This window comes from Prionailurus viverrinus, chromosome B1 (assembly GCF_022837055.1).
Source record: "Prionailurus viverrinus isolate Anna chromosome B1, UM_Priviv_1.0, whole genome shotgun sequence".
NCBI classification, from domain to species: Eukaryota; Metazoa; Chordata; class Mammalia; order Carnivora; family Felidae; genus Prionailurus; species Prionailurus viverrinus.
In genome coordinates this window covers 163,396,886-163,419,590 of record NC_062564.1, presented here as the reverse complement: position 1 = coordinate 163,419,590, position 22,705 = coordinate 163,396,886, and the positions used below count along the sequence as shown (strand labels likewise).

At 41.9% G+C, this 22,705-nt stretch overlaps 1 protein-coding gene across 3 annotated transcripts in view; it reads right to left on the bottom strand.

Annotated features, from left to right (window-relative positions):
• The window catches only part of LNX1 (ligand of numb-protein X 1), a 183,124-nt gene that overhangs the window by 130,613 nt on the left and 29,806 nt on the right, over window positions 1-22,705 (bottom strand). For 2 of the 3 annotated variants that reach the window (XM_047854864.1, XM_047854866.1), the window contains exon 1: window positions 2,819-3,229. The exons of the other annotated variant lie outside the window; for it this stretch is intronic. The gene's annotated coding sequence lies outside the window, so the exon portion shown is untranslated. Of the gene's footprint in view, window positions 1-2,818; window positions 3,230-22,705 lie in introns of those variants that run through there. 3 annotated transcript variants of the gene reach the window in all.

Sequence of the window (22,705 nt, the reverse complement as noted above, 5' to 3'; positions counted from 1 at the left end):
TCCCTCACACCCCCACTTCCACGGGAAAGTGGTTTCCAAAGCAGGCCCTGACTAGCTCCACACTCTTCCCCCCTCTGCCTCTGGGAGTCCCCGACTGGAAATACGGGAAAGAACAACCAGGTAACCTCGGCTTTGCCCCTCCCTCTTCTGTGTTGGGAGCAAGGCAGACTTTCCCTGTGCTGCGCCACCGTGCTCTGAGTTTTCTCTGGCGGGCCTTCTGTTTGAGAAACCGCCACTCCCAGGTCTGCCTGGTCCGGGTGTCTTCAAGCTCTGTTTTCCCTTGTCCCGGGTGTTGTTCTCCAATTTAGCCACTACCATTTAAAAGGTGATATTTTTGCCTCCATCATTATTCTTTTGAATATTTTCCAGATTATCCCAGACCCGAGTTTGGAAAGAGGCACTGTTTACGGCAGTTCTCCTTGCGTACCCCCAAAACTTGCTTGTGGTTCCCTTATCGACCAAGGTCTCTCACTTCTAGGCTCTCACCCCTGCGAGGCCATCTAACAGTCATTGTTCATTTGCCATTGCCTGGATGGATGGTATGCACGCTGTCTGTGTTCTCTCACAGATTCCTGGCAGAAATCCCATGAGCTGACTCTACTTAACAGATGAAGAAACTGAGTCTCTGGAAGGTGATGTAACTTGTGCGACATGCCCAACTGATGACAGGCAGACCCGAGACTCAGGTGTTACTCCTCCCTCAGCCTGGGAAACTCCTCCTCCATCCATAGGGCTCAGCTCAAATGCCATCTCCTTCACAGAAACTTCTGTGACCTCCCTGAGTGGATATCTGTGCCTGCCTTGTGCTTACCACACACACTCTACTTCAGCGGCTCTGTCACTGATTGTCAGTTCTTAAAGACTCTCTCCTCTCTAGACAGCCAAGTAGGGAACATGGCTTTTCATAGATGCTCAGGCCTCAGCCCATTGCCCAATGCCTGTGATAAATATTAGTTCAAAGAACTAAAGAAGAATCTAAGACAGGGCGCCTGGGTGGCTCAGTCGGTTAAGTGTCCAACTTCAGTCGGTTAAGTGTCATGCTCTCACAGTCTGAGGGTTCAAGCCCCATGTTGGGCTCTGTGCTGACAGCCCAGAGCCTGGAGCCTGCTTCGGATTCTGTGTCTCCTCTGTCTCCTCCCCCACTCACCCTCTCTCTCTCTCTTTCAAAAATAAATAAACATTAAAAATAAAAGTTGAGGGGCGCCTGGGTGGCTCAGTTGAGCCTCCGACTTCGGCTCAGGTCATGATCTCACGGTCTGTGGGTTCGAGCCCCGCGTCGGGCTCTGCGCTGACAGCTCAGAGCCTGGAGCCTGCTTCGGATTCTGTGTCTCCCTCTCTCTCTGACCCTCCCCCGTTCATGCTCTGTCTCTCTCTGTCTCAAAAATAAATAAACATTAAAAACAAACAAAAAAAATTAAAAAAAATAAATAAAAGTTGAATCTAAAACAAGGAGAGGACGAGAGGATGGAGGAATTCATGTCAAATTAAATCTTGAGGTTTCCCTTCCTTTCCCAGGAGTCTAGGCCTGTTGACTTTGGACAGGGAGCTGATTGTATTCCATTTTAATTTTACAATAATGCTACAGTCTAGACATTCCTTGTTCACTCATTAATTCTTTCACTCGCTTATTCGGCAAACTTATGAAACACCATTAATATGTGAGGCAAGGTCAAGGAGAACAAGAGTATTTTCAGGAACTCATAATCAAAGGAGAAGTAGAGTTTAAGGCCAATGATTAAACAACTAAAGGTGGGAATCACCATAACGGAGGAGTAGCGCAGGGGCACTTGGACGAAGGAGGGGGTGGGCTTTTTCTTCTCATCTAGAGGCTCCCAGTTAAAAAGTACCTGCTCCAGTTTGCCCAGCTAGTAAATGGCAGAGCCAACACTGGAGTGCAGTTCATCTTGATTTTAGGGTTCATAGTCTTCCCGGGTGCCCACACAGCCTCGTGGTGGCCCTTAGCTCTGTAGGGCCATGCAGAGAAGGGAGTCCACAAGAAGGGGAGCCTAACCTGCTTCTAGAATCTATGTATGTTACCCCAGAGAACTCATGGCCTCTTACAGCTTTACAGTCTTCACACTGTAGGGGTGGGTTCTCCGAGAGGGTAGAAAGACTAATTCTCAAATGTGGCCTCTGGGTTTCCCGCCCACTGTCAGAATTGCTGGCACCTTGGGCAGAATTTGAAAAAGGCCCGTTCTTTACAGGCGACAGAAACATCTGTAGATATTCACATCAGTAGAATTGAACTTCCTTGAAAGTGGAGTCGGCTTACTTCAGTAAACCATTTTTAAAGATCCCCACCTCAAACCTCATAAGCTTTTTAAGTGTCACATATCTAAATTCCCATTTAATTCTATTTTCTGTGCTGTCAGTCCTCAGTGGAGAACAAATTAGCATTTTCCTCCCCACAACTCTCCACTCTATTTGCTGTCTTTTCTGCTGTATTATAGAGTTCAGGCCTAAGAGCCTTGTTTAGGCCTAAGAGCCTGACTTCTCCAAACTTTTTCCGGAGGGAGTAGAAAATTCATAATAACTAGTAACTTACAATGACTTACAGACACACCCACAAAAATGTCCCAGTGAGATGGAGTGGAAAAGGCAAAATCGAGAGGGGGATCACGTTGCTGGCCTCCTTGGTGTGAGAAGTATAGAGGAAGCCAACTTTCTAGGCGGGGCAGTGTTTTCCTTCTCAGTGAACTTTCACTTCTGTCCAAGAAAGGGCAGGTCCTCAAAAATGGGGATCACTGCCAAGAAGCCTGTCCTTTACTTCTCCTAAGTCAAAGAATATAAAAAAGAGAATATCATGAAGACCACTCACCATCAACGAGGAGATGGCCTCTCAGTCAGATTCTGACTAATAGCAAAGGAAAGTTCCTTTGACTTTTCTTGAATCCTGAGCAGGTGAAGATACTCCTTTTCACGGTGGATGATGAATCTGGATGGGTGCCTTTTCAGGTCTTTCTTAGAGCTGAATTCCATGGCTACCTGTCACTTCTCCATGACAAGCTGCTTAGACTAAACAAGGGTAGACCTCCTCGTGGTCATGAAGCCACAGCGAAGCAGGGCAGTGGACACGGGTTTGGGCTATGTGGAGGGAGGGTTCTTCAGGTCCAGTTCTGGGAACTCTGCCCCAGGAGCAGCCATCTCCTCCCAAAGTCAGTGTGGAAGCTGTCCTTCCCCTCCGAAGTGTAGATGATCACCGAGTAATGAATACTTTGACCAGCTGTCCTTTGCCAACTGCGAGACTGGGGGGTGGGGGGGTGGGTAGTTATCATCACAGACCTTTCCTGGAGTCCTCCATTACTGAGTAGCTCAACCGATCCTGAGTTGGAAACGTTGACTCGACTGCAAGCCAGGGGCCAAGGTACAGGTGAGGCAGCAGGAAATCATTCCTGCGGGATGTGAGAACGGCTGAGAAGAGGCCTGCATTTTGTATTCAGATCCCTTCATCTCAGTTCACTGAACATTTATGGAGAGTTCAGAGCCAGAAGCAGCGTTATTAACTGGTCTGGGTAATAGAGGCCCCAGATTGCCAAGTTCCCTGTTTGTACCGTCTTAATTTGAGGCTTTGTCGATATCAGTGCTGGCCATCAGCTCAGGGTGGCCAGGCTGGTTCTTCCAGTTCAGGTTGTCCCCCTGGAGTGGTGCGGTCCATCTGGCAAGAGGAGAGGCCACCCTTCCAGTCCAATCCCACTTTCTCTGAGTTGCCCCAGGAGGTGGACTGGATGTGCAGCTTTGACATGTTGTGCCACAGGCATACTCACACCCCCGTGTTGGGTGACTCTCACTGAAGTGTCTCCCCAGGGTGGCCAGTCCTTCCAGGTGATCCGGCTGCACCTGGATCAACACTGTTCATGTTCCTTCTGCCCATTAAACCCACAGCTGTCACTACAGCGTGAGAGTGGCAGTAAGCCAGGTACTGTGAGATGCTCGTTCTTCAACGTCATGGAGTTGGGAAGTTTGGGCAGAGGGACAGCAGTGGTGATGGGATATCCCTTCCTCATCTCTGCCCCTAGGGCCTGCTGCATGCACTAACGCCTTTGAACTTGAAGTCAGAAGAAGATTCGTGACGTTCCTGGTCTACCTTCAGCCCATTTCAAGGTGGCATCTCCTCCAGGATAAAGAAACCAGGAACCACATGCCAGGGGTCGCCAGTGGGTTAGTCCCAAGTGTCAGTCTTCTCAAAGCCAAACTCTCTGGACTGATTATCACTATTTCTCCCTGTCCCCCATGCCCTCTCCCCCAAATCTCCCCATTCTATACAGTCCATACACCACCCACCCTCTTTACCCCTGCTTAAATGGCTGACTTGTATTCATACCATTGTCCTCCCCTGGAAATGATCCCATGAGATTTTATGGAAGAGCAAAAGTAGATCCTCATCAGGAAGTCTTAGGATTCTGCTGGTTGATGGAAAGAGGGATAAAGTGAGAAATAAACTCAGAGTCTGCCAAGGTACATACCAAAAGTAATGGAAATGAAATCAACCTCTGCAGTGACCCAGGGATAAATCCAGAATGTAACAAGTGAGCTCTGCTGTCTGTGATTTTGATACAACCATTAGAGGGTTTGTCTGGGTCCTGGGAGAAACAGATGCCAAGGTATGATGAAACATGGACTTTATTAGGGATGATACCTACGGGGGCAACAATGGGACAGGAGCTGAGACATGTTGGGAGGGCACATGAAGAAGTTTAACAATGTCTTTGTTGCATAAGTGATGAACAAAGTTTGGTTTGGGAATGGAAAGAGAAAAGGAACATCTGGGAACAAAATGATGCAAATTAGCAAAGTTGCTGTTGGGTTGTAGCGAAGGTAGATATTCAGCTGGTATCTACCACGGGGCTGTACTAGGTATTGACTCCTGACACCTTGTCCAACTGGTCTGGTCTATTGCTGGTCGATGCCTGTGCTGTACTGATTGTCAAATATTTTGAAAATGACCCCCAGTTCTACGAGCTATCATATTGGCTGGAATATTTGGCTATGGCTTCACAAGTGGAAAATTTATTTCTGATGGCCTTTTCGTTGCAACATAGGACTATCATGTATATTAGCAATTCTCATAGAGGGGCGCCTGGGTGGCTCTGTCCATGAAGTGTCTGACTCTTGGGTTTGGCTCGGGTCATGATCTCCCAGTTCACGAGATCCAGCCTTGCATCGGGCTACGTGCTGACAGCACACAGCCTGCTTGGGATTCTCTCTCTCTCCTTCTCTCTCTCTCTCTCTCTCTCTCTCTCTGCCCCTCCCCTGCTCATGCTCTCTCTCTCTGTTAAAATAAATAAATAAAACTTAAAAAAAAATTCTCATAGATGGTGGGTGGTACAGAAACAAAGGGAACTGCCAGAATTTATTTATTGTTCTGTGGATTTGTTGGAGGGAGGTTTATGAAGCTGATGGTATGCCCATATTCAAAGTTGCTTTTGTTCTATTCTTCCTAGAAAAGAAGGTATATTACTCTTTTCCCCTTGCCCCACTAAAAATATACTAGCAACTAAATCTGGTGCACTTCCTATTTGTTTTTTTTTTTTTCTTCATAAGCACTGTACGTCCTCCTTAAACAGGAAAGGTAATTGAAGGTAAAATGAACTGAGACAGTGAAAAGTGACCTGTCATTAAAGTTTCTATCCTCACAAAATGCTGAAGTAATGAGCATATTTGGGGCGACTGGTGAAAAATCCAGACTTAACGGCCAGATAGACAAGAAGCAGAACTGGCACAGCCCGTGCCAATGTGGGAGTGTGGAGGCAGGAAGAAACAAGAGAAAGTGACCCGGGAACCCATGGAGATGGTGGTGAGGGCTGAATTCTCACAGGCAGTGGTACTGGGATTCAGACCAAGTTTAACTAAATCTCCATGTGCAAGGGGGCACACCTGATATCTGGAATATACTTAGGCTAGCTGGATTTTTTTTTTTTTTTGTAACCCAAAGTGCATTACGAATAGCGATCCAAAGTCTGAGACAGATTAACCTGTCTTTCCTATAATGAACTAGAAAGTAAAGTCTCCAAGATTAAAGATTTGTTCTCATGTCTAGGGTGGGTTGAACTTCTTGGGTGAGGATGGCAGGTTGTAATCTTCCCGTCCAAGAAAATAGGGATGCAGGGACTGGAAACCAAAAAAAGACAACGCTATGAATGCAGAGGATTCCAAAGGCAGTGACATGCTATCTTATGTGCATTTAAACTTCCCTCCCAGATTAATGTAGTGGTTGATTTTCCAACATAGGGCACAAACCCTCAGAGTTCTAAGTCATTGCTTTTATTCTCCTATGTGGTAATGGCTCCACCCCTGCCACTGAAACACACACTCTCACTTGCACGGAGTACCGCACCATCACTGTGCACACCTTCCGAGTGGCCCCTTCAGTAAGCTGTTTTTGATGACCTCTAATGACAATGACACCTGTTTCCTGCCCAGACTGCCACAGTGGCCCCAAATCACACACAGCCCTTTTCCTCTTTCCGTGCCCAGGGCCTACTGGAAAAAAATAGCTGAAATTCCCCGCCTCTCCTTGTAGCAGGTAGAGACAGAAATGAGACGAGGCTAGAGACCAGAAAACTCAAGAAATTCAGACTGGGGATATCTTGCCTCTGAGAATGGTCAAACTTTTGAAAATTAGGAAAAAGAAAAAGTGTAAAAAAAAGTAAAAAAAAATTAAAAAAATTAGAGAGAAGTAACAGAATTAAGTATATCCACCATTGTGCTGAACGATGAACGTGGCATTTCCTTCCCATTTCTCCAAAATTGTGCATATTCAGCCAATGACGTCCATATTGCCCAATCCACAATTCTCAGTCCTAATCTATTACTTTCCCCTTTACCCCACTCCAGCCACACTGGCTTCCTTGCTTTCCCTTGTACACACTAAGCATGACTCTGTCCTACAACTTGACATTAGCTATTCTTTCTGCCCTGGAATACTCTTCCTCCAGATGCCCACATGGCCAGCTCTGTCCCTCCTTTGATTTTTACTCAAATGTCATTTTCTCAGTGGAGCCTTTCGTAACCATTCTATGTACAGTTGCAAACGTCCCCTTACACTCCTGATCCTACATACCCTGCTCCACTTTTATTTTATTCCATGGCATTTAGTATTTCTAAATTGCTCTGTTGATTGTTTATTTATTATGTGTATTGTTTATTGTTTGCTCCCATAGACTTTCTTTTTTTTTAAATTCTTTAAAAAAAAATGCCTATTTATTTTGAGAGAGAGAGAGTGCCCACAAGCAGGGGAGGGACATAGAGAGAGGGAGAGAGGGAATCCCAAGCAGGCTCTGCATCATCAGCACAGAGCCTGACATGGGGCTCAAACTCATCAACTGTGAGATCAAGACCTGAGCAGAAATCGAGTCAGACATTTAACTAATCGAGCCACCCGGGCACCTGTAGTTGAAGACTTTAAAGGCATTTAATAAATTAATTTACAAAATTACCCTAAGAAGGAACTGCTTTTTGTTTTTGCTAGATTAAATATTTGTAAATTAAACTTAAAATCTCAGTAAACGGATTTCTCTTACAATGTAAAAATCTGGAAAGGGCATCACACCCTACGAAAAATAAAAGCAGGATAATCTATAAAATTATAGTTTTTCTGGGGTCCATTCAAGAGTTGAGGTTGTAGGGAAACCAACTAGCCTGAAATCTAAGCAAAAAATAGGCACCTCCGAGGAGAAATGTAACATGAGTACTAGCTAATGTGAAGCCAAGTATGGAAGGAAGACAGACTTTGCGTAAAAGCAGCTAAGAAAACTCCAGCTAAAATTTGTAAAGGATTTCTTTTAAAAATTTATTTATTTTTGAGAGAGAGAGAAAGAGAGAGACAGAGAAAGAGAGGGTGAGTAGAGGAGGAGCAGAGAGAGGGAGACACAGAGCTGTCGGCACAGAGCCCCATGCAGAGATCAAACCCACAAACTGCGAGATCATGACCTGAGCCGCAGTCGGACGCTTAACCTACTGAGCCAACCATGCGTCCCTGTAAAGAATTTCTAGAGTCAAGCATGGGCTATCATGAAAGTCTAGAAATCCTGGGAGTCACAGGTAAAAGGAAGATTCGCACACACTCACAGGCTCTTCTCCACAGACCACAGCAGGTACTCATGAGAAAGACTGGGGCAGGGTAGAAGATGGGAGAAAGACTGGAAAGAAGATAAGAATGTTAGCAGACTTCTCATCAGAAACTATGAAAGCCGAAGAGTATGAGGGAGCGCCTCTAAAGTACTGAAAAGGAAATATTGTAAACCCAAATTTCTATACCGAGTGAAAAAGTTTTTTCAAATATGAAGAGAAATGAAGACTTTTTCAGATAGACAAAGATTGGAAGTATTCATTACCAATAGACACGAACTATAAGAAGTCTTAAAGGAAATTTCTTTAGGCAGAAGGAATACGATAGGGGACAGAAAGCTGGATTTACACATAAAAAAATGAAAGGCACTAGAAATGGTAAAAATAAATGGACTGTGGAGGTTGGTACACTTAACGCCATTCTGGGAGCACACCTCTAATCCAATCTGATTTCATAGACTCCTGGCACAAAATACCCGGAAGAAAACCTAGCATTCTAAAGTATAACAAGAATGATTATTTATGTGCTATGTGCAGGGAAAGGCAACCTGTTAAGGAAAAACGAGATTGGAATTCAGTTTATGAAAGGGCAAAGAAAAAAAAAATTAAGTTTATTTTGAGAGAAACAGAGACAGTGCAAGTGGGGGAGGGGCAGAAAAAGAGGGAGGGAGGGAGAGAGAATCCCAAGCAGGCTCCACACTGCCAGGGCAGAGCCCGACATGGGGCTTGAAATCATGACACTGTGAGATCATGACCTGAGCCGAAACCAAGAGTAGGATGCTTAACCAACTGAGCCACCCAAGCATCCTGAAAGGGCAAAGTTTTTAATTTAAGTGTGGTCAAGTGTCAAAAATAAATAAATAAATAAATAAGTAGTAAAGATAAGAAAAATCCAAGAAAGTAAGGTGAGCATTGAAAATACATAGTTTTTATAAAAGACTAAGGAAGTATTACATTTTAAAATTTAATAAAAAATAATAGTGCACCAGAGTAATGTTTTAACCCACAAGCCACCCTCAAAAACACCAAAAAAACCTTATATTCACTGGGTAAATCTCTTTGGACTGTGTTGGGCAATTCTGCAGAAAGAAAGCAATAAGGACACAAATGAATTGTCCAAGTATTTTTTATTAATATGGCAACTAATTATATGGCATTTACTATGTTCTAATTTCTATTCTAAACACTTTATAAATATGAAATAATGTAATTCCCATAAGAACTCTATGAGGTAGACACTATTATCATTCACTTCTTACAGATATGCTCAAGGTCATATGTAATGTAAAGATTTGGAAGTAGACATATTTTTCTCTGAAGTCTTTGCTTTTAACCTCCATGCCATGCTGCCTCCCAACACCATAATTGGATGAAACCCTACATTCCTGATAAAGAGAATTTTCATATGTTTGTGGAACATTCATAAACATTTATACCTGGCTACAAAGAAAACTTCAGCAAATTTAAAGAGTAAAAATGTTATAGGTTATGTGATCTGATCCTAATTCACTAAGAAAAAAAAATATTTTAAAATGACCAAAAAAGTTGACTACTTGGAAATTAAGAGATACTTAGAAAATAATTTGGTTCAAAGAAGAAATCAAAAGAGAAATCACTGATCATCTTGAAAGCTACAAAAAAAGAGAACTTTATAATATACTCTAAGACACTACAAAGATTGTATCAAAAATGTTATAGTCAAAATTTGTCGTTGCGAAATAATGAAGATGAGAGATAAAGAAACTAACACCACATTCTAAGATATTAGCAAAAAAAAGAGGCTTCTGGGTGGCTCAGTTGGTTGAGCTTGATTTCAGCTCAGGTCATGATCCCAGGGTCATGGGATTGGGCCCCTGGTCGGGTTCTGTGCTGACAGTGTGGATCCTGCTTGGGATTTTTCTCTTTCTCCTCTATCCCTCTTCCCCACTCATGCTCTCTCTCTCTCTCTCTCAAATAAAAATTAAAAAGATAGAAAAAATTAGCAAAAAAAGAAAAAGACAATAGAGTGATTAATAAAGTTAAAATCTTAATGAAGTGGAAAGAAGAAAGTAGTAGAATAGGTAAATAAATTTAAAATCTTGTTATATTAAAAATGTATACATTTGCTAAACAAATTTTGATTTTTAAAATGAATAAAAAGCAAAATTATGAAAGATCAAGAAGTAGAAAGAACAGATTAAAATGACTGGAAGTATTAAAAGAGAATAGAATATGAAACTTTATGGCAACAAATTTTAAAACTGGAAAAAACATTGGCAAAGAAGAGGAAAAATGATCTATTTGTTGCAGATGACATGAGGGTAAACCTAGAAAACCCAAAGGAATCTAGTAAAAATCTCCCAGAATTAAGAAGAGAATTTGGTAACGTTAGATGGATATAAAAATATGCAAAAAAAAAAAAAAAATTCTGTAGCTTTTCTTTACTCTGGCAATAAGAATAGGAATGGAAGAAATCCATTTAAAACATTGAAAAAGAAACCCCTGTGAAATACTTAGAAATAGATATAACAAAAAAGGAAATAAACAACAAGGTCATACTAAAATACATAAAAGGAGAAGTGAAGAAATGGAAAGAAAGATGTACCAAATTCTTAGACGAGAAGACTCAATATCATAAAAATTCTCCCAAATTTCAACGATGTGGTATTTTTTGTTTGTTTGTTTTGGCAATTGGACAAAGTGATCCTAAAGTTTCTAGAGAAAAATAAATACCAAAGCAAGACAAATAATTTCGGAAAAATGGGGGTGGGGCAGGGGACTTCTTCACCAGTTATTTGAACCCTCTATAAAGCCATTATATTCAAGTTGGAACCTTACTGGATCCAAATTTTATGGCACCTCCAAGGACATAATACAAATATATGAATGAAAAATATAAAGTTAAAGCAAACTTAAAAAAAATTTTTTTTAACGTTTATTTATTATTGAGAGAGAGAGAGAGAGGCAGAGCATGAGTGGGGGAGGGGTAGAGAGAGAGGGAGACACAGAATCTGAAGCAGGCTCCAGGCTCTGAGCTGTCAGCACAGAGCCGGACACGGAGCTTGAGCCCACAAACTGTGAGATCATGACCCGAGCCGAAATCAGACATTTAACCAACTGAGCCACCCAGGTGCCCCAAAGATAAAGCAAAACTCTTGCAAGAAAATCTAGTAGATTATATGTACTATATTGTACAGGAAAACTTTCCTGATAAAAACTGAGAAGTCAAAAGGTACAAGAGAAAAGATGGACATATTTAACTATAAAAAATATATTTTTTAAGGCAAAGGTGTCATAAAAATATCATTGACCATGACAGATTTGCAGAAATATATATAATGCAGATAATATATTTAATTTTTATAATTTACAAAGATGTATTATAATTTGACAAGAGAGACAAGAACAAACCAATAGGAAAATGGGTGAAGAATATGAATGGGCAATACACAGAAAAGCAAATCCGAATGCCAAGAAACATGGAAATATCCTCAAATTTCCCACAAGTGAAGGGAATGCAAATTAAACTAATCTGAGATATCAGATTGTCTAAAATTTAAAAGATCTATAATGCTTATCGTTCGGAGGCACTGTAAGAAAGGAAACACTTCATGCAGTGTGAATGGAATGAAAAATGTTACAGCCTCTTGGGGAAGCAGTATGGTGGTATGTATTAAAATTGAAAATACATATATTCTTCGGGTCAACAGTTCTTTTCCTGGGAACCTCTCCCACAGAAATGAAATCTCCAGAACTAAAGGATTCATAGAGAGGTACTCTTTTGGTTATTTTAGGTGTTTAAAATTCGGGGTTTTTTTGTTTGTTTGTTTTTTGCAAATTATTTGTGTGTTTCCAGCAACAGGGGATGGTTGACTGAACTATGGGATATCCATAGGATGGAATAATAGAGCCATCACAGAGAATGTACAGGAAGAACTTCAGAACATGTTATGGACTGAGTAAAGTACAATGCAGACAAAAAAAATGTGTACTATGGTTTTATTTTTATAAAACAAATGATTATCAGAAAGCACTTGGGTGTGTATGTGTGTGTGCATATGTATACGGTTGCATAGCCATTGGTAAAATAGGAAAGATACACATTAGACTATTTATATGGGTTATCTGGGTAGGTGGGTGGATTGGGAATTAACATGTGTGGAAGGGAAAAGGAAGCACCAAGCCAAAAAGGAGAAAACAAACAAAAAGACCACCCACACATGACCACACACTTGTACCTATGATTGAACTGAATCACATACATTTGTTTGTGAAAATGTATGAATGTGTGCTATTGGACATAAAGCACTCATCTGGCCAAATACAAATTTGCTATTCCATTTGTACCCCTGCACCAACACATTCTCCAGGGAAGATTTTCTGATTCTGGGATTCCCATATTTAATTCTAAGACTTCCTCTGCTATGACACAGTGTTTCATCTCAGAAATAGCACTCACAAAGTCTCCATCATCCTTCTAGTAATGAAGGTGTTTCTACCTCTGTTCCGTCTTGTCCACACCTCCATTCTTGACTAAGAGGATCTACTTAGTAAGGAGGACTAAGTAAGAGGACTACTAAGTAAGGAGGATCACACAATTCCAGGCAGAAGGTGAAGGGTTCCACCATGGGTACCTGGGGAAATGACCAATTCTTTAGGTCATCCATCTTGGAATTATAGCCTTGTCTACATTGTGAACTTCCTCAGGATCCGGTATGAGGTAAATATAAGAAGAACACTAACTTGAGATACCTTTAGTCAGCCCACGCTGTTTACTGCTCATGAGTCCCTCGCCTCCTTGTGTTTATAGAACGTTTACTGGTCTTACATTCCATGCTCGCATCTGTCGGCCTCCTTCAGCCTCCTTGTGGTACAGCAATTTCCTTCACTTCAAAGGAAACTCCAGGTGCAGGGAAGGCTCGAGGGGTGTGGTCCCGCCTCAGAATCTGGCTCCTTTTCTCTCCTAAAACATGTACTCTCTTCATCTTATCCCAAGATGACTTTTGGAGCCCTTCCTAAGTTCACTCATCTGTTTTTGAACTCTGAGAGTGAGACAGAAATGCAGTTTTCCTTTTTCCTCAAATCACGGACACTTCAAACTGAGTAGCTGCAGAAAGAAAGAGGAGGGATAAAGATGCCACCACAGAGAAAATGTCACAATTTAAAGAGTGGTAGGTAAATAGGCTGTGGGAGATTAGTACGATGATGGCCCCCAATGAATTACGGAGAAATTTTAAAAAGATTCTTTTAAGCTCTATATTTTTTAGAGTGGGAGCTGGATGCAGGAGAAGGGCAGGGGGCAGAGAGAGAGAGAAACAGAGACAGAGACAGAGAGAAACAGAGAGAGAGAGAGAGAGAGAATCTTAAGCAGGCTCCATCTTAAGCATGGAGTCCAATGTGGGGCTCGATCCCATCACCCTGGGGTCATGACCTGAGCTGAAATCAAGAGTTGGACACTCAACCAACTGAGCCACCCAGGCACCCCTAAGCTATTATATATATATATATATATATATATATATATATATATTTTTTTTTTTTTTTTTTTTTTTTTTTAATGCAGCAGTAGTGAACTGAAGTAGGGGACCGTTTGCCCACCCCTGGGAATCTGCCTGGGCTGGCGGAGGACTCTGTGGGAGTTCCAGAGACTGGACACTGAGAGGCTTTGCAGCTTCCTCTCTTGCCCTCTCGGACGCTGAGGCAGCCATGCTGTAAAGAAGCTCAGGGCAGCCTACTGGTGAGCAAGAGGCCTTGGGAAGAAAAGAGCCTCTTGCCTTTAGCCAGCACCAACTCCCAGATACAGGAGTGGGGCTGTTGGACCTTCCAGCGAAAGGCAGTCTCACGATGGATCCCAGACAGAACCAGCAGAGAAATAGGTCAGCCAACCTCCAGAATTATGACAAATAACAATTGGTGGTTGGTTTAGTCGCTGGGTTTTGGCGTGGTTCATCCCACAGTAATAGTCGATTGATACAGAGGCTTGGACCTTTTAATTCAGTATCTAGCTTTCTCTTTTCTGTGTATAATGAGACTCCTTTTCTATTTTTTTTTCCTGAGAAATCTCGGAAAACACATTCCCCACACGGACGCAAGTAATTCCCAAGTACTACCCACTTTAAAAAGTTCCCAGAAGGCGGGTTGATGGGGGGTGGGAGGGAGGGGATGGTGGGTGATGGGTAGTGAGGAGGGCACCTTTTGGGATGAGCACTGGGTGTTGTATGGAAACCAATTTGACAATAAATTTCATATATTGAAAAAAAAAAGTTCCCAGAAGACAAGACTGTAAAAAGGCATGCGTTGGATCTTATGTCTACTCTTCAGGACCCCGCAGCCAGAAAGCACCGGATGGCCAGAGGGAGTTCAGCATATGTTGAGCAAATGAAGTATCTCATGGGATACCTGATCCTGCTTTCGCCTCCTTTTCTTAGTACTTGCACGTGTCAGAAAACAAATGTCTGGTTGGTTTGGCTTCCCTGGCCAGCCCTGCAGATATACCCTTGTTGCCTCACTTTTCCAAACAATAGGTCGTTCCCAAAGATCCCAGCCTGGAAGCAGAGAGCATCTCTCCAGGGGGTGGAAGCCCCGGGGGTGCTGGTCAAGAAAGAGTGGCACGGATCCATTCGTGGCAGGGGTGACAGGAGCACCAGCTAACGTTTACTGACACCCTATCCATATGCCAGCATTTACGCCACTCACTTCCTATGAATTAACCTAATTTAATTAGTTATTTGTCACACCCGTAAGGAAACTGAGGCACAGATGTGTTATCTGCTCTGTCCAAGCTGACAGTTAAAAGGCAGAGCCTTAGCTCTTAGCAAATGCTCTGGCTCTTAATGTGGCTAATTGTATGGTTATAGCTAAGGAATATTTAGCTAAGGTTTAAACTGAGGACCTTTAAACACAACCATTTGTAAAAGTTACCTAACAAGGAATCACCAATGAGTTATAATCTCCAAAACTTGTAGATATCACTTGTACTTGTCGTTAGCCAAGAACCAAGTTATTTCTGAGAGCATAATATATGTCTGTGCTTGTATACAGAAAGTCATAAACCTGTCAATTAGCAAAAAACAATATCATATAAGAATCTTGGCTCTACAAGTCCTTAACACTATTTTAAAGAGACCAGACTTCTTCAATGAAGTGACAAAAGAGTAGGACAAGACTTAAAAAAAAAAAAAAAAAAAAAAAAAGCAAAGGAGTTTTGAGACCTCACCTCTTACGAGGAAGAATCTGAGTCATATTTCAAATCGTCCTTTCTCCTCGAAGCAAAACCACAGCCTTCTTTTTGAAGGTCATGGCACTAAAAGATGGTTTAATGGGCCAGGCTAACCTGTGTTAGCAACTAGAATAATCTCCAAAAAAAAGAAAATTTACTTTGGGATTTAAGATAATCAAAACTGATTACTTCTCAAGAGGCTTAGAAACCCAAAGCTGTAAACACAGCTGGGGAAACACTTGAATGTGGGTCCATAAAAACTCCAGTGAATAATCCATCCTTCTGTCTCATGACGTGGACACAACACCACACACATGAACCTATAGGAAAGCAGTAAATATTTTTATATAGCCTTGTTGGTGAATAGAATAGCCTTGTTGGTGAATAGAAAAAAAAAAAGGTGTACAGAGATAGGCCCACCCACATCTTCTACATGTGCAGTGTAAATATATTTCTTGTTTTACGGAAGTAAGGACCGAAGGCTTACATTTAGCCCAGCCACGAAATTGTAACACAGGGATGTTATATACCAGACCTATACAAACTGGAGTTTTCTTCTGAAAATTCAGAATGCCAATAGAATTGTTTTTGATTGGTTGAAAAATAAATGTTCTACTATGTGTCATCCAATAGGCAACAACAGCATTTTTTGCCAGCTTTACTCTATATAGAATAATTTTGACTCCTCAAGGCCATTTTTTCCAAAGGAGGGACAGACATTTATGTATTAACAATGATTGTCTCTGGCTGTGCGATTAGGAGCGCTGGTTATTTGCTTCTGTTTTTTGATGGTTTTGGAATTTTTCAAGATAACATACATTCTTTTCTTTTTTTTTTTTTAATTTTTTTTTTCAACGTTTTTATTTATTTTTGGGACAGAGAGAGACAGAGCATGAACGGGGGAGGGGCAGCGAGAGAGGGAGACACAGAATTGGAAACAGGCTCCAGGCTCCGAGACATCAGCCCAGAGCCTGACGCGGGGCTCGAACTCACGGACCGCGAGATCGTGACCTGGCTGAAGTCGGACGCTTAACCGACTGCGCCACCCAGGCGCCCCCATTATTTTCATAATAAAAAGATACTATGATTTTTTAAAAAGCAATCAGCTTACTTAACTTGATCAATGATGGACAGACAGTCCGACACTACTTAAATATTTTGCTCTTAACTACTGCGCCTACTAAATAAATACTTGTGTTCAGTTCATTTAAAACCAATTTCCCTTTGAGGAGAATTCCTATGATCTGTTTTCACTTACATCTAGAAACGCACGTGAAGGCTAAGAGTATTTTGACACAGAACTTGAGTCTTGGAAATAAGTCACTGGGAGCAGGAAAGAAACGATGCCTTAAAAAATTCCTTTTTCAGATGATTTGCTGTGTAGTTCATTAGCAAGAGACACAAAAAGTACTTTCTAAAATAATAATGGCCCAGAACCTTGTTCTTTGAGATAACAAGGTTCTGTTTTTGCAGGTGGCCTTCTACTCAAAGAACAAAAACTGGAAACATCCATTGAATTGCCCTGTGTACATGTGTTGAGTCATGCTAATGAAACAGAGCTAATCAAGTCCCTGGGACAAAGCCCTTTATGTAAAGGAAAAGGACCAGCTTCAGATTCACTAACCTCCAGATGCAAACACTTTCACGTGCCTCTGCAAAGACACCAACCTGCTGTGGGTGAACTTGAAGGCGGAGCTGGCCAGTGGAAAGATAATGTGAGTCACATACAGAATTTTAAATTTTCTAGAAAAAAGTAAAAGTACATCTAAAAAAGTAAAAGTACAATAAATAAATTTAAAAAATAAAATTAAAAAGTAAACAGGTAAGTTAATTTTAACATTATATTTTATTTAACCAAATATATTCAAAATAGATTCATTTCAATATCAAAAATGTAATTAGGTATTTAGGTATGGCCTTTTTTTTTTTCTTTTTAAACTAAGTCTTTGAATTCTAGTCTGTATTTTCACTTATAGCAAAGCTCACTTTGGACTAACGACACTTCGTGAGCTCAAAAGCCCCATGTGGCCAGTGGCTACCTTATTAGATAGTACAACCCTAAGATGAAAATGTTATTCTCACCAAGTAGGATTCTAGGGTCTTAAATTTTTTTTGCATTGAGATATAATTCACAAACTATGATATTCACCTTTTAAAACGTAGTTCAGTGGTGTTTAGTATATTCACAAGACTGTAGGTGTATCACTATTATCTAATTCTGGAACATGTTCATCATCTCCAGAAGAAATCCCATCCCATTATCAGTCACTCTCTATTTCCCTTTTTCCCCAGCTCTGGCAAGACCACTAATCTGCCTGTGGATTACGGATTTGCCTATTTTGGACATCTTTTATAAATGGAGTCATACAACATGTGGCCTTTGTACCAGACATCGGATCAGTCCTGCCTTCTTATGGTTGAGGGCTGTTCCACTGTATGGATATATACCACATTCTCTTTAGCTCTTCATCAACTGACAAGCCTTTGGGTTCTTTCCACATTTTGGCCACTATGAGCCAGGCTGCTATGAACATTCATGCAAAAGTTTTTGTAAGAACACACATTTTCAATTCTCCAGGGGGTATACCTGGACGTGCTCGGTATATGGGAACTCCACGTTTGGCAGGAACTGCCCAACTCTTTTCTCAAGTGGTGGCACCATTTTACGTTCCCACCAGCGACAGACAAAGGTTCCAATTTCTCCAACATTTGTTATCATTGTCTTTTTTATTATAGCCATCCCAACGGGTGTGAAGTGTAAAACTTCTGAACAAACCCAGGGATCAGCTAGTGTTTTCACCGATGAAGAACGTATAAAAACTGTGGATACAAAAAATGCAGCAGGGGCTATGATATTCCTACAGATTTAAAGGATTAGGGATTAAGCTTACCTTTGCCAAGTTTACTTGTAAAGAAACATACCGTGGCTTTGTTAAGAAGCTGTTTTCTTCTCTCTGTTCTATTAGCAAGTGAGTTGAGTTCCTTTGGCAGTGATAATTAATACGTATTTGCAACTCCTGCATGTTTTCTATACATTCGCTCAGTAGGACCCCTCACATTGGCTCTAGGGGGTAGGTGCTATCATCATCTTCATTGTGCGTGGGCACTCTGAGGCCTGGAGACGTTAACTAATTTGCCCACGATTCCACAGCTTCGAGGGCATGCTTTTTGTCATTCACTTACTTTATCTCTTTTGTTAACACCACTTCGTAGGAAGTAACCAGTGATTCTTCTAGACCAGTGGTTCTCGAAGTGTGGTCCCCAGACCAGTGGCATCTGCATCACCTGGGAGCATGTTGTAACTGCAAATTCTCAATCTCCATCCCAGACGTACGGAATCACAAACCGTGGGTGTGGGATCCAGCAATCTGCCTTAAAAAGCCATCCAGGTGATTGGGACACACGCTAACATTTGAAAATCACTGATCTAGAACGGATATATCATGTGGCCAAGGTTTATGGAAAAAGGTTGTATAGGTCAGGTACAGTGGTAGGTGTGGGGTGCAATACAGTTTGAGGATTCAATGCGGAAAAAGACATAACTGGTCTCCCAGTGCTTAAAGTCAAGGGAATCTGATAGATAGATGGGTGATTCAGCATTACCTTCCAGGGCAACAGGCTCTACACTAAGATATGCATGTGATGCTCTACCCAGGGATGATGAGAAAGCTGTCTGGTGGGAATGACTTTCAAGCTTCCAATAAACTTAGAAAGCCAACGTCAGTTTCAAGTTATCCAAGCATCGTTGTTACCCCTGTTCTTTTTTAGAGAGAATCCAAATTCTATAGCATCACCTTCAAAACACTATTCACCGGCTCCTGCTTATGACCCCAACTTTATCTCTTCTTTAGCAACTCGCTACTCAGAGTAGGGGCCGTGGAGTACATTGACATCACCTGGGAGCTTGCTAGCATTGCAGAATCTCAGAGCTCACTCCTGACCTGCACGACCAGAGTCTGCATCTTAACAAAAGCCCTCTGTGATTTGTATGCATGTTAAAGTTTCAGAAGCCTGGCTTCAGCTACTGTGAAGGACCTCGCAATTCTCCCAAACTGCCAAATTATATTCTCTACGTAGTACCCTCTGCCCAGAATGCCCTTCCCTCCTTGGCCTTCTCTGCCCCCCCGGAGAAGGTGGACATCCTTTCAAGAAAGCACGCTGGCTGAGGGTTGTTTTGGTTTTTTTTTTGTTTTTTTTACCTGTTTGTCTGTAGTACTAGTTCATGAGCTTCTTAAGGACGGGGAGACTGCTTTATTTTTCTATATAATTTGCAGGGCTTCAGGACCTACTTGCCACCCTGCATGTAATGGATGTCTAGTCGATGCTCGTTTGATAGAACACCGTGTGGACGAATGAGATGTGCCAATTACCCACGGTAGATACTACATCACACGATTCTAGACACTGGTCAGTCTCACTGGTACCTGCGAGAATCAGACAGAGCTAGGGAAAGCAGGGAGCAGGAGGGGGACGGGGAAATGGCTAGAGGTTAAAAAGAAGATCTAGTTTCTACTTCTAAAAAGTTTATATTGGGGCACTTGGGTAGCTCAGCGGGTTGAGTGTCCAACTCTTGATTTCAGCTTGGGTCATGATCCCAGCGTTGTGGAACAGAGCCCTGCGTTGGTCTCCACACTGGGTGTGGAGGCTGCTTGGGATTCTCTCTTTCTTTCTCTCTCTGCCCCTCCCTCACATTCTCTCTCTAAAAAAAAAAAAAAAAAAAATACATTATGATTTCTCGTTATATTTTACCAGATCTCACCTCGGAAGACAGAAGGAAGTGATGTAAAATGAGCTTTTACATTTGAGAGCTGGGTGCTAAATTCAGTTCCTTGCTTTGGGCCTCTCCTTTCACGTCCTTGGGCTCTGTCTCCTCACTAATAAATGAGGGAGTTGGACAAAGCAATCCCATAGGTCTCCCCCCAGCCCCACCAGAGATCTTTTTAACCACTAGAATTCTACTATTTGTCAGTACGTAGGCAAGTTTTGGAAATTTAGGGTTTTATTCAAATGGGGCTCTGGAGGGTAATAAGGTTTTCAGAATCGCTTTTACAGGCGAGTTACACTCACTTATATGTTTTCCCCTCTTTGCCCGGGTATTCTTAAAAACGTTACTTATTGTATATTTGCAGTTTTTCACAAGAAGGCAGCTATTGAATGGAATCCGCTTCAGAAAGCCGTAGGTACGTCGTAAGCCAGGAAGGGCGGGTTTTGAGCACAAGAGTTGGCATTGGCAATAAATCCAACCTTGTTCTGAGTGGTTAAGTTCTTTAGAAAACCTCCTGACGTTTCAAAGAGTGCGTAGATTAGAAAAGACTGACAATTTTCAAAACACCAGCCTTGCATGTTAATGCCCCGGTGTCGTGAGCGTGAACAGTGCGGCAGTGTTGGTGCACACTGGGCCCCTCTCACACACGAAGCGTGTCAACCTGATCGGCCCGTGGAGACTACAGTTGTCCTTGTTCCTCCACCATCCCCGACCCCAGGGCTAGCAATGGACCATTATCTCTCAGTCTGACATCTGAAGCGAGAATCTGAATGCCAGGAAGGAAGTTTTCCAAATCGGTATAAAAACAAAATCCTCTTATTACAACAGGATACAGTAAAGAACACAAAAACGGAAGCTCATGAGAGGGAGAAGGTTGAAGTGTAAAAGAAAAACATTCTGAGGAAAACAAGCCACCAGTCACATTTGCTTGTATTTCCCGGGGAAAACCCAGCACTGCCGGAGAGACTCGGGTATGGGAGTGAGGCTGACGTCTATGTCACCGGAAAGGTGGCTCATCATTGTCTGTGTCACAGGGCTTTAAAAGCTAGCCGATAGAGCTGGAAGTCAGCAGCGTTTTCTTTCACCATGTTGTCTCTCTTGGTTGTAAAATATTCTTCTTTGGGAGGGGAGCGTTAATGAGTTTTGCCCAGAGTGAATTCGGTTGCACACGATAGATGGAAACATCTTGTCCTTTTATTACCCAGAGATTAGGAAAACATTGTATGGAGATATTCAGTCATCTGGAGCTTCAATCACTTATGCTAGCTCAGGGCTGGAGATTTCAAAATGGTGTGCTAATGTCATCCTAGATGGATCACTGGGAGCTGCATATATTGAGTGGCTGAAGTACATCCGCCAATGTGAATGGCTGCGCTAAAAGGCATGCTAATTTCATGCATTTTACACCAGAGGGTGGGAGAGGAAAGAGCTTCAACTCCGCATAACAGGAGGAAGAGAAGTCGCGAACAAGTCTCATACAAACCATATGGGCTTCTCAGGTATTTGTCAAGACCAAGTGGTAGGAAGAGGCTTATAATGGAACACAACTTTAACCGATTGAGTTCTCAGTTGCAGTACTATGGATGCGTTTTGCTTTTGTTAGAGCTCCTGAGAATTTATAACTACCAAGAGATTTACGGGTAGTGCTCGTGTAATCCTCACTCAAACTACCTGATGAGGTGGGTCTATTACTGATGCCACTTTATGGAAGAGGGCAGTGAAGGATAGATGGGTTACACAGCTTGCCCAGGACTGCACAGCTGCTAAGAAGCAAAGCCAGAATTTAAATCTGGGTCCGTCTGCACGTGGAGCTCCAGTTTTGAAGGTTTTGAACTTCTCTAGTTTAAACCACAATCTTGCATGGATCAATTAAGTCATGCGGTCCCTTGTGCTTGCCCCTGAGGACTGGGCTCAGTCCCTCCTTCTCTTGGCTCCTTCGGCCTCTCCTTATCAGTTATCTCTTCTCAATGCACAGCTGCTCAGGTTTCCCTTATATTGGGTAATTTCTTCTTCTTTTGTACCTTTTAATAATTATCCCACTTTTGTCCTTTGTATAATATACAGCCTCTTAGTGGTGACTTCATAGCCCTCACTGCCACCCTCCCCGTCTGCTGGAGTTTTACTCTCACAGGGCACTTACGATCTAAGGCCCAAAGGCCTCTCCTAGTTGTCCTTCACCTTGACGTTTCTATACTGTTTCACTCTGAAGACTACCCACCTGTTGGAGAGCTACATGTACACGTTAGACACAAAAATCTACTAAATGATTGGGTAAATAAAATATTCAAACACCTTCTGAATTTATAAATACAATCTATATATGGCTAAAGAGAAGAACTTTTTTCTACATATGAACATTCTTGCATATTTTTAAGGAATTCATAAGAAAATGACTTTGGTTAAGGAAACTGCTCAACGCTGCAGCAACTGCCCTCTTTTGCAGAGTAATGAATATATTTAATTGTTTTCATAAAGACTGATATATTTTTAGACGAATATTTTTTAAAAGTATAGGCATACCATATATAAAAATTAACTCAAAATGGATCACGGGCATGACTACAGTTAACAATACTGCATTATATATTCAAAAGTTGCTAAGAGAGTAGATCTTTTTTTTTTCTTTTTTTTTTTTTTTATATTTTTTTCAACGTTTATTTATTTTTTGGGGGACA